The following is a 13432-nucleotide window of genomic DNA, read 5'->3' as shown; positions in this document are numbered from 1 at the left end:
GAAAAGGACCAAAGAGTCTACTTACTATCTGCCTTACTCTGTTCTGCACATTAAGCTCTTAAAGAGGGGAGCAGAGGCCTGTGGTGAAGGGAGTAGCTAGATAGGTAAATCTATGGATGCATCTGGTCTTTGCTAATGTGTGTCAGCTAAACCCTTTTCTCTTGAAAGTGTCTCTTGAAAAAGATACTTTCATGTACAAAGTACTTTCAGGATGCACAAACAAATGATTAAATAAAAAAAGAAACACTAAGTCTGAAAGATGGGATTTCCACATCTTAAAGCAGATATGCTCATGAGTCCATTAAAGTTCAACAGTCAGGTTTAATATATTTTTCTGGGTATTTACAATGGTTTAACAGAGACTTTTCATCCTACTCTGTTTTGGGAATTAGTATGAAGAGGAAAAATATATTCCTTTTTCCCAAAGCTATCCTACTTTTACCATATGGGGAAATTTCATGGTACAATTGAAGTCTGTGAAGCCCTGACATCGTAGCAATTGGTCATTCTTTCAATCATCTTTGCATTGTCACGAGGGGTGTCTCTAATGCACAGATCAGGTCATAGCATTTTTCCCCCTACAAACAATCTATTGACTATCCTTCCCAAGCAGAACAATTCCAAACTACTCATCCTGATAAACTAGCATACTGAATGAGCTGGAACCATCTGGAGAAAATAGCTTTATTTTTTTTTCTACCCTCAATATTATCCTTGATGATATTTTGGGAAGATTCCATTGCTTTCTGTCAATTTTAGGTATTAGAAAAGAGGCTTTTTCAGTATTAATAGTTCTAGCCCAGCATAAGTCAAAATTTCTGTTTCCTGTTTAATTCAAAGCTAAGTTCTGAGAGCAATGGTGGAGGAAGGTCATAGCCTTTCATTTTTCTTCTTTCAGATTTTTCTCTTCCCTTTTAGAACTTTCAAGTCATAGATGCAAAAAAAGGGAGAGAGGAAAAGTATAGTATTTGTAGCTCTCTGCTGCAATGTTTACTCTATCTCTAGAGGTCCTCTGTGGGACATGCTGTGTGGCCCTCTGCTTTGCTGTTCCATGACTCAGGAGTTGCTCATCCACCTCAGTTCCTGTCTTTCCATGATAGATTTTCTGTCATTTTTACCTGGGACTCCTTTTGGGTAATGGTCCATTAGAGATGACGGGACGTGGGTTATCTTCCTTAGCATCCGTGTGACCCATGGCAAAACACACCCATCTTTTTCCTACCAGATGGGCTTACTCGAGGTTAGCCACTGAGTCTTCTCTTCTTGTCCTGCCTTCATTGCTAGTCACCAGCATCTCTCTTCATCATTTGCTCCCTTTACTCCTGAACATGTGCATGAGGCTTGCCTAGGAAACTTTTGAGTCCTGCTCCTATAGTAGCACTGGGAAGGCCTACCAGTTTCTGTCTCTAAAACAAGCATCGGACTTGAGTTTGAGAATAAAATCTTCTGTTAAGTGATTCCAGGCCTTGTGAGTGTTCTCTTTGGGTCTCCTTCACCTGGTTTGAGATTGGTGTGGATGGGAAAGATTATGCCACAGCATTCCCTACTCGTGTTCATTTCTTCACTTTGAAGAAACTTCTTCTCAATAAATATCTAGCTGTTGTATACTGTTGATGGTGACAAAGTTTGGCTGGCTCTGCATAAGTTTTATGTCAACACATCTAGCACCACACTTTAAAATGTGGCATGTTTATTATCTGTTGTTCTTAGCTTTAGGGTGTTAGCTGAAACTCATAGACAACAGAAAAAATTCCATCTTTTTTTAATCCGCTAGCATTTAAAGTCCTTAATAATCACATCAGAATATTGCTTTTTTTTTTTTTTTTTTTTTTTTTTTACTATACCTGAGCACATTTCTCCGGCCTCTCTTCATATTCTATCCTAGTGTAATTTAACCATATCTTCCCTTTTACCTCTCCTCCTCTTCTCCCGAATGCAAACGTTCCATTCTTTTCTGTCTTAATGCCTCTGCGCCATTGTCATTGCTTGTTGAAATTTTACTCATCCTGAAGGTCTTGTTACCTTCTCCATGAGATCTGCCTAATCTAATTAAATCTCACCTATCCTAATATTTGCTTTTTGTTTAGCACATTTTATTTATGCTTTAACATTCAATGGTGCTTTTTATTAACAATATAGTGGCATTGTGGTAGTCTTATTTGTATTAGATTTATTTGTGTGTCTTTCTACAGCACTAAATTGTAAATTTCACTCCATTCATTCACTCATTTATTCACTCAGAAGTATTTATTCATCTTCTCAGTATCAGACATTGTATTAAGTGATGGGGACAAAAAGTCGAATAAGGCACAATCACTGATCTCAAAAAACTTATTCTAGGAGGGCAGGCAGAACATAGATGTGAAATTTTAAATGTCAATTTAATGAAATACACACTCATATTTGGTTAAAAGTTAAAGTAAGCAAAAATCTCTCCCTTGAAGGGGCTCACAGTTTAACTCAAGAAAGAAGGTAAAGAGGACACCCTAAATACTGTGAGTGTCCCAACTATCATAGTGGAAAAAGGAGATCCTCCTCTCCCGAACATAGACCCCACCTAGGGAAACTGAAGGTCTGTGTGCAGAAGATTCTGACCTTACCTGGAGCTGAGTCAATTTAGAAAGCTAAGCAAAATACAGGGGTAGAGGAAGCAGCGGGAAAGGCGCTGGTAGCTCACTGTGTCCCTAGGCAGGCCATTCTTGCCTGGCACTACAGATATGCATTAGGAAGGTGGTTAGAGGTGCGGGGAGAAAACACCATAGGGAGAAGAAAGTCTCCAGGTGAACTTTGTAACAATTTCAACTGGTGAGAAGCCTCCTGGCCAGAATTCCTGGGAGGGCTCAAATCCTGTGTGCAGACTCACAGGTTAGGGAAGAACTAAGCCCTTTTCTTTCACGTCTGGGAGGTGGGTAGCCTAGGGCAAGTTCTCAAGCCTCGTTCACACACTGCTTGGAAACAGACTTGGGGCTGTTAGGGGGGCACGATGGGAATAAGACCTATCCTTCGGATTGTGTGAGAGCTCGGTGAGGCCTGTGACTGCCAGCTTTCCCCTACTTCTCTGACAACTTGCATGACTCAGCAGAGGCAGCCATGACCCTCCTAGGGACACGACATCATTGACCTGGGAACCTCACCCCCATCTTCCACAGCAGCTGCAGCAAGACCATCCCAAGGAGAGCATGAGCTCAGACATGCCTAGCCCTGCTGCCACCTGATGGACCCTCCCTATCCACTCTGGTAGCTGAAGACCAAGGGCATATACTCTTGGGAATTCTAGGGCCCCATCCATCACTAGTTCCTCTCTATACTATGACAGCTGATGCTCTCTGGATAGTGTCACCTCTTGGCAAGAGGCCAACCAGCACAAATATAGAACATTAAACCACCAAAACCAAGGACCCTCACAGAGTCCATTTCACTCCTCTGCCACTCCCACTGGAACAGGTGTTGTTAACCAGGGCTGAGAGACCCATAGATAGCTCACATCACAGGACTTTGTGTGGACAACCCCCAGTACCAGCCTGGAGCCTGGTAGATTTGCTGGATGGCTAGACCCAGTGAGAGACATGAATCACTGCAGCTCAGCTCCCAGGAAGCCAAATCCGTAGGAAAAGGGGGAGAGTACTACATCAAGGGAATGCCCCATGGGACAAAGGAATCAGAACAACAGCTTTCAGCCCTAGACAGAACCTACCCAAATGAGAAGGAACCAGAAAACCAACTCTAGTAATATGACAAAACAAGGCTCTTTAAAATCACACTAGCTCACCAGCATTGGATTCAAACCAAGAAGAAATCCCTGATTTACCTGAAAAAGAATTCAGAAGCTTAGCTGTTAAGCTAATCAGGAAGGTACCAGAGAAAGGCAAAGCCCAATGCAAGAAAATCCAAAAAGCAATATAAGAAGTGAAGGGAGAAATATTCAAGGAAATAGATAGCATAAAGGAAAAACAATCACAACTTCAGGAGACGCTGGACACACTTATAGAAATGCAAAATGGTCTGGAAAATCTCAGCTATAGAATTGAACAAGTGGAAGAAAGAAATTCAGAGCTTGAAGACAAGGTCTTAGAATTAACCCAATCCAATGAAGACAAAGAAAAAAAGAATAAGAAAATATGAAGAAACCCTCCAAGAAGTCTGGGATTATGTTAAATGACCAAACCTAAGAATAGTGTTCCTAAGGAAGAAAAAAAAATCTAAGATTGGAAAACATATGTGGGGTAACAATTGAGAAAAATTTCCCTGGCCTTTCTAGAGACCTAGACATCCAAACACGAGAAGCACAAAGAGCACCTGGGAAATTCACCACAAAAAGATCATCACTTAGGCTCACTGTCATAGGTTATCTAAAGTTAAGACGAAGGAAAGAATCTTAAGAGCTATGAGACAAAAGCACCACGTAACCTACAAAGGACAAATGAGCAGATTAACAGCAGATTTCTCAGCAGAAACATTAAGAGCTTGGGGCCCTATCATCTGCCTCCTCCAACAAAGCAATTATCAACCAAAAGCTTTGTATCCAGTGAAACTAAGAATCGCTTCTGAAGGAAAGATACAGTCTTTTTCAGACAAACAAATGCTGAGAGAATTTGTCATTACCAAACCATTCCTACAAGAGCTGCTAAAAGGAGCTCTAAATCTTAAAGCAAATCCTGGAAACACATCAAAACAGCCCCTCTTTAAAGCATAAATTGCACAGGACCTATAAAACAAAAATACAAGTTAAAAAGCAAAAACAAAAACCAAAAAAACCAAGCTACACAGGCAACAAAGAGCACGATGAATGCAATGGTACCTCACATCTCAACACTAACATTGAATGTAATGGCCTAAGTACTCCACTTAAAAAACACAGAACTGCAGAATGGAAGAGAACTCACTAAGCAACCATCTGCTGCCTTCAGGAGACTCACCCAACACATAAGGACTCACACAAACTTAAAGTAAGAGGTGGAAAGAGACATGTCATGCAAATAGACACCAAAAGCGAGGAGTAGCTATTCTTATATCTGACAAAACAAACTTTAAAGCAACAGCAGTTAAAAGAGACAAAAAGGAACAATATATAATGGTAAAAGGCCTTGTCCCACAGGAAAACATTACAATCCTAAACATATATCCACCTAACACTGGAGCTCCCAAATTTATGAAACAATTATACTAATAGACCTAAGAAATTAGATAGACACCACACAATAATAGTGGGGACTTCAATACTCCACTGACAGCACTAGACAGGTCATCAAGATAGAAAGTCAACGAAGAAACAATGGATTGAAACTATACTTGGAACAAATGGACTTCACAGATATATAAAACATTCCATCCAACAACTGCAGAATACACTTTCTATTCAACCGTGCATGGAACTTTCTCCAAGGTAGACCATATGATAGTACATAAAACAAGCCTCAATAAATTCAAGAAAATTGAAATTATATCAAGTACTCTCTGAGACCACAGTGGAATAAAACTGGAAATCAACTCCAAAAGGAACCTTCAAAACTATGCAAATACATAGAAATTAAATAACCTGCTCCTGAATGAGTACTGGGTCAAAAAAAAGTCAAGATGGAAATTAAAAAATTCTTTAAACTGAATGACGATAATGACACAACCTATTAAAACCTTTGAGATATAGCCAAGATGGTGCTAAGAGGAAAGTTCATAACTCTAAATACCTACACCAAAAAGATTGAAAGGGTAGAAACGGACATTCTAATGTCCCAGGTGAAAGAACAAGAGAAACAAGAACAAACCAAACCCAAACCCAGCAGAAGAAACAATGTAACCAAGATCAGAGCAGAGCTAAATGAAATGGAAGTAAGAAGGGGGCGGGGTGGGGGTGGGGGGAGTTGGGGAGAGATAGCATGGGGAGAAATGCCAGATATAGGTGATGGGGAGGAAGGCAGCACTCACACTGCCATGTGTGTACCTATGCAACAATCTTGCATGTTCTTCACATGTACCCCAAAACCTAAAATGCAATTAAAAAATACAAAAGTGAAATGAAACAAAAAGCTGTTTCTTTGAAAAGATAAATAAAATTGATAGACCATTAGCCAGGTTAACCAAGAGAAGAAGAGAGAAAATCCAAATAACCTCACTGAGAAATGAAACAGGCGTTATTACAGTTGACACCGCTGAGAAACGAAAGATCATTCAAGGCTACTATGAACACCTTTACACACATAAACTAGGAAACCTAAAAGAGGTGGATAAAGTCCTAGAAAAATGCAACCCTCCTATGTTAAATCAGGAAGAATTAGTTAACCTGAACAGAACAGCAACGATCAGTGAGACTAAAATGGTAATTTCAAAAGTTACTGAGGGACTGTGTTAAGGAAAGACCTTTTCTCCCTGGGTCCACAAGGGGCATGGTTTCAAAGGCAGGAGATTCCCAGTGCCACACCTCCATCCATGCCTTGTAAAGTTCTTTGTTTAACTTTCCCGCATGCAGGCTAGGTGGAAAATCCAGGTGAGCTTCTTTGTTCAAAAAGCCTGCGGAAAGCTCTGGGAGGAGGGGGCTCTGTTGTGGACCAAGCAGCCAATCTGGTATCAGAGTCAAAGATCAATCACTCCAGTGGAGGTTTGAAAGAACTCCTTTCACTGGATGAGAACATGAATTGGAGGGAATATCTCCAGAGTTAAAACCCTGATGCTCCTTACCTATACTGATTCCTTCCTTGGATCCCCTCCCATGGTGGCATGGGATCTCTCTCTCTCCCTCTCTGCCTATGAATTGTTCTCTGCTAAACTTTTTGGGTTCATGATATTTATTCAAACAGGAAGCTCACTGTGCCCCCTTTCCTAATTCCTGGGGTAAGAGAGGCCGAGGACCTGGGCACATTGGAGCCGGGAACTGAGAGCATCTTCAGGATGCCCCTGCTCCCTTCTCCATTCTACCAAACATTCAAAGAAGAATTGGTACTAATCCTTTTGACACTATTCCATAAGATAGAGAAAGAGGGAATCCTCCCTAATTCAGTCTATGAAGCCAGCATCACCCTAATACCAAAACCAGGAAAGGACATAACCAAACAAGAAAACTACAGACTGATATCCCTGATGAACATAGTTGCTAAAATCCTTAACAAAACACTAGCTAACCAAATCCAACAACATATCAAAAAGATAATCCACTCAGATTAAGTAGGTTTCATACCAGGGATGTAGGGATGGTTTAACATACCCAAGTCAATAAATGTTATACACCACATACACAGAATTAAAAAGAAAAATCACATGATCATCTCAATAGATGCAGAAAAAACATTTGACAAAATCCAGCATCCCTTTACGATTAAAACTCTCAGCAAAATCAGCCTACAAGGGACATACCTCAATGTAATAAAAGCCATCTATGACAAACCCACAGCCAACATTAGATTCAATGGGGAGAAGCTGAAAGCATTCCCTCTGAGAACTGTATCAAGACAGGGATGCCCACGCTCACCACTCCTCTTCAACATAGTACTGGAAGTCCGAGCCAGTCAATCAGACGAGAGAAAGAAATAGAAGGCATCCAAATTGGTAAACAGGAGGTCGAACTGTCACTATTTGCTCGTGATATGATTGTTTACTTTGAAAACAGACTCCTTGAGAAAGCTCTAGAACTGATGAAAGAATTCAGCAAAATTTCTGGATACAAGATTAATGTACACAAATCAGTAGCTCTTCTATATACCAGCTCTTTTAAGCAACCAAATGGAGAATCAAATCAAGAACTCAACCCCTTTTATAATAGCTGCAATAAAATGAAATGAAATACTTAGGAATATACCTAACCAAGGAGGTGAAAGACCTTTACAAGGAAAACTACAAAACACTGCTGAAGGAAATCATAGATGACACAAACAAATGGAAACACATCTCATGCTCATGGATGGGTAGAATCAATATTGTGGAAATTACTGCCAAAAGTAATCTACAAGTTCAACACAATCCTTATCAAAATACCACCACCATTCTTCACAGAAGCAGAAAAGACAATTCTAAAATTCATATGGAACCAAAGAAGAGCCCTCATCGACAAAGCAAGACTAAGCAAAAAGAACAAATCTGGAAGCATCACTCTACCTGATTTCAAACTGTCCTGTAAGGCCATAGTCACCATAGCAGCATGATACTCATATAAAAATAGGCACAGAGACCAAAGGAACAGAAAAGCGAACCCAGAAATAAGCTCAAATACTTACAGCCAACTGATCTTTGACAAATCAAACAAAAACATAAAGTAGGGAAAGGACATCCTTTTTAACAAATGGTGCTAAGATAATTGGCTAGCCACATGTGGGAGAATGAAAGTGGATCCTCATCTCTCACCTTATACAAAAGTCAAATCAAGATGGATTAAGCTTAAATCCAAGACCTGAAACTAGAAAATTTCTAGAAGATAACACTGGAAAAACCCTTCTAGACATTGGCTTAGGCAAGGATTTTATGACCAAGAACCCAAAAGCAAATGCAATTAAAACAAAGATAAATAGCTGGGACCTAATGAAACTAAAGAGCTTTTGCATGGCAAAAGGAACAGTCAGCAGAGTAAACAGACAACGCACAGAGTGGGAGAAAATCTTCACAATTTATACATCTGACAAAGGCTAATATTCAGAATCTACAATGAACTCAAATCAGAAAGAAAAACAAACAATCCCATCAATGATTGGGCTAACTACATGAATAGACAATTCTCAAAAACAAAGAAATGCAGCAAACCACCATGGCATGTGTATGCCTATGTATACGTATGTATGCCTGTGTAACAATCCTGCATGATCTGCACATATACCCTAGAACTTAAAGTATAATTTAAAAAAATGCAAATAGCCAACAAACATATAAAAAAAAAAGTTCAACATCACTAGTGATCAGGGTAATGCAAATCAAAATTTACAATGTGACAGCATCTTACTCCTGCAAGAATGGCCATAATCAAACAGATCAAAAAACCATAGATGGCATGGATGCTGTTATCAGGGGATAACTTCTACACTGCTGGTGGGAATGTGAACTGATACAGCCAGTCTGGAAAACAGTATGGAGATTCCTTAAAGAAATAAAAGTAGAACTACAATTTGATCCAGCAATCCGGCTACTGGGTATTTACCCAGAGGAAAAGAAGTCATCATATGAAAAACATACTTGCATATGCATGTTTATAGTAGCACAGTTCACCATTGCAAAATTGTGGAACCAACCCAAATATCCATCAGTTAACAAGTAGATAAAGAAACTGTGGTGTATATATACAATGGAATACTATTTAGACATAAAAAGGAATGAACTATCGGCATTTGCAGTGACCCGGATGAGACTGGAGGACTATTATTCTAAGTGAAGTAACTCAGGAATGGAAAATCAAACATCGTATGTTCTCACTGATATTTGGGAGCTAAGCTATGAGGACGCAAAGGCAGAAGAATGAAACAATGGACTTTGGGGACTTGGGGGGAAGAATAGAGGGGTGAGGGATGAAAGAGTACAAACAGGGTGCAATGTAACTTGCTTGGGTGATGGGTACACCCAAATCTCACAAATCACCACTAAAGAACTTACGTAACCGAATACTACCTGTACCCCGATTACCTGTGGAAAAAAAAGAATGATTTCAACAAGAAGATACTAATTGTAGATTTTAAAAAGAAAATTCTTGGATATGACAAACATCATTAGGTGCATATATTAATTTTAATAACTAATTTATAATCACGTAAATGCATGTGTGTGTATATATACTTGTATACACAAGTGTGCATGAGGCAGGGATTCGTATCATGTAGAACATTTCCATATGGAAGATAGGGAGGTCAGGAGTGGATGCACTTGACTACCCTCCCAAATCCGTGAACGCTCCCCAAGAACACATGTTTGCTGGTGTCTTATGAAGGATGAGGGTAAAGAGGTTTCATGATGACGACAGGCGTCTTCCAGGGTTTCCCAGAACACTTGGACAATGCTGAGAATGTGGTGGTAGGTACCTTTTACCACAAAAGATGTTTTCTTCTCTGAAATGGAAGTTTTTGTCTTTTACAGTAACCATTCTTTCACACATTTGTAGTTAAATCCACAAGTCTATTTCAGAGATAATCTTTATGAGCAATAGCTAAACAAACAAGTTAGAAGAACTCCAATAATCTCTCAAGAAGAATCTCTCTCTGACTTTCCCAGCATGGCATGTGAATGACTCAAATAGAATGATAAATACTGCAGTGCTTCTCAAAGTATAGTAGTTTTTAAGGAACACTAAGTCTCTGGGGTATTAATAGGTGCTATGCCCCTAATTCCTTGGTCAAATTAATCAATTTTAGAAACACTGAATTAAAGTAAAACAAATGTATTTACTGTATGACTGCCTAGAGGCTTTTAAATCTAGTGCGCCTTGTGAATCTCTAAGTATTTGGAGAGTATAAAACATTTCCCAAATGTGTAGGAACATGGAATCCTGTGACCATATCATAGGGCCAGTGTTCTGAGGGGCACATTTTGGGAAAGGCTAATGTAGTAGGTCTTTTCCATTTTTTATATCTATGATAACTGCTATTTCATCTGAATTTATTGTAGCTGGGGACTTAAAAGTCAGGAAATGCCAGCTAATGAAGGGAATGCCAGGCATTCTTCACTGTAAGGAAATGTATTTACATCACGTTTATGACTTATAGTTGTTTCTGTGGATAAAAGATACAAGATACCTTCTCACATAGAAAGATTACTATCTAGTTTGGGGAAAAAAATGCAAAAATGAATCATTTCCATATAATGATGTAATTGCCAGGATAGAGGCATACACAATAGAATGGAAGCCTAGAGAAGGGGAACTTAGCTAAGCCTGGGCATGCAGGGAAGACTTTCTGGAAATAACTGACCTTTTTATACATATGCTTTCAATTCTGGGATACATATGCAGATGTGCAGGTTTGTTACATAGGTAAACACATGCCATGGTGGCTTGTTGCGCCCATCTACCCGTCATCTACATTAGGTATTTCTCCTAATGCTATCCCTCCCCTAGCTCCCCGCCCTCTGACAGGCCCTGGTGTGTGAGAAAGAGCAGAAGTTAACTTTGCAGAAGGTGGGAAGAGGCGGCTTCCAAGTGGTACATCAAAATGATAAGGTAAGATAGGTGAAGGTAATTGGAGAACTACCAACATGTGATTTTCAATATTACAGAGAAGGGCTATTACAACGGCACCACTCAGGAAAAAGAGACTGCAATATTTGGGAAGAGAGAAGGCTGCTGAAGTGCTTGGATATAGCTCAGCCACTTTACTCAGCCACATAGAGAACTCTCAGGCCACCACCAGTATCAACCTTGGGAGCAACCTTTGAATAGAGGAGAATTTTTTTACATCACGTCAAAACAAAATACATCTAAAAGTGCCTCAAATAACTAAATTTGGGTCTGTGACAAAAGAGAAAAAGAACAGCGATGGTCTTCTCAAGCAAAGAGAGGCTTCTGAGAGGAAGATCACGCCTTTCACTCTATCTCATTATACTGCATAGCTGGCGGACTGAGAGGAGAAATGTTTCTCTGTGTAGCAGCTCATTAGCAAAAGAAGAACTCTGACATTAGTTAAAATGTTGATAGATGTGACAGGTGGTGTGAAGACAAGATGGTGTTGTCGAATTGGAGAGGGAGCCCTCCAGCCTTGTGACTTGCTTTATAATAACCAGTTTATGCAGCATATATTAAACTGCTAAAAAACAGTCTTTGTTGAGTAAAACATACTGGGAATGTACAGATTACTATTTTGTGGTCTGACCCAAGCTATGATTTTCTACATTAAAAAAATCCTTACACTTAGTGCTTATAAATGTCCAAATCTATTATTTGACTTCATCTTAGGCCTTTTTGTTTGTATGTAACCGAGTTATCCTCCTTCTCTCTTATCTCCAAATGCTCTATTTGATCGTTTTCTTCTGCCTAACAACGTTCCCAGGGCTCCTTTATTGGGGGAAAATGAAAAAACAAAAACAAAATAGAAAACGATAAGAACATCTTCCCCTGACCTAAGAATCCTTTTGAGTTTCCAGACAATCTCCTCTTTTGTTCATCACTATACTTCTGGCTAAATGAGGTTTATGTTCATTGCTCACCTCTTTCAAACCACCCACTCATTTTTTAAACATTTTCAATATAAAACTATAGTTTTAGTTTCCAATGTGGTAAGGAAACGGCTCTCCCAAAAATCCTCATTGGCTCCCTAGTAAGCAAATCTGATAGCCACTTTGTTTTTTTTGTTTTGTGTTTATTCTTCTTGTGTTCACGCTTTTGGTGGCACTGATACTATAGTATTCTTTAAAGTCTCTACTCTTTTGCTTTAGTGACATATATACCTCTGATTTTCCTTCTAAGGACTTGGGTGGGAATACTAGGTCTGCCACTTACTGTGTTACTTGGGGCATTTTATTAATATTTAACTTTTCTCAGTCTCAGTTCTCTCACGCTTAAAAGGAGGACGGGATAATATCCACCTGATAGAGTTAGCTTGAAGATTCAAGTGAGGCATCCCATGTGATATCCTTAGCACAGTAGTGACACTCAACAGGTATTAGTCCCCTCCACCCCCAACCCATCTTTCTGAACCACTTTCTCTAGCTCATTCTCTGGATCCTTTTCTTCCCCTCCTACACTTTAATGTAGTATTCTACAAGGTTCTATTCTTGACCTTTTCTATATTGCTTTCCTTAAAATCCTCACCAAATACTCATTGCTCTGGTACCTTTATGCTTGAATCTCCAGTCTTGACTCTTGACTTTCTTTCTTGCTACTCATTGTGCACTTTCATGCGGATATTCCCCTCACCTCACAATTTGTGTGTCCAAATCAACTAACATCTTTCCTCCTAAATTTGCCTCCTCCTCTATCTCCTGTTTTTGTTAATAAGACTATCATCTTGCTAACTCCAACTAGAGAACCACAAAAGTCAACAACAGCTTTGCTGACCCCTCCAGTGAGATATAATCTTTTTTTCTCCTAAACTCTTGTACTTTATCTGTGTCTATTTTATGGCACTCCGTATATCATGCAGGAAAGATTTAGTGAATGAATTTATATGTACAAAGTTGTGAGTGTGAAAGTTGAGATACTAAGGGTTAGGGACTCAATTGCTACCTATGTAGACGTTAGGCTGGAGTTGGCAAACTATGACCTGTGGGCTCACTGCCTGTTTTTGGATGGTGTATGAATGAAGAATGGCTTTTGCATTAAAAAAAGTATTTAATTACAGTGCGACATATGTGACACCGTCTTGACCGTTTTGAGTGTACACTTCAGTAGTGTTAAGTACATTCACATTGTCGTGCAACCAGTCCCCAGAACTCTTTTCATCTTGCAAAGCTGAAATTCTGTGTCCATTTGTGTGAAGCCATTCTTGCATTGCTGTAAAGATCTACCCGAGGCTGGATAGTTTATATAAAAACAGGATAA

General features: G+C 39.4%; 1 long non-coding RNA gene across 3 annotated transcripts in view; it reads left to right on the top strand.

Annotated features, from left to right (window-relative positions):
- Positions 1 to 11668, top strand: part of LOC118143022 (uncharacterized) — a 234149-nt gene extending 222481 nt beyond the window's left edge. For all 3 annotated transcript variants that reach the window (XR_013520562.1, XR_013520561.1, XR_013520560.1), the window contains one exon: positions 11173 to 11668. This is a non-coding gene — a long non-coding RNA (uncharacterized LOC118143022). The remainder of the gene's footprint in view (positions 1 to 11172) is intronic.
- Positions 11669 to 13432: the final 1764 nt, after the last annotated feature.

Source organism: Callithrix jacchus, chromosome 7 (genome assembly GCF_049354715.1).
Source record: "Callithrix jacchus isolate 240 chromosome 7, calJac240_pri, whole genome shotgun sequence".
NCBI classification, from domain to species: domain Eukaryota; kingdom Metazoa; phylum Chordata; class Mammalia; order Primates; family Cebidae; genus Callithrix; species Callithrix jacchus.
Note: the sequence above shows the minus strand (reverse complement) of the source record. Positions and strands in the feature narration are given on the sequence as shown.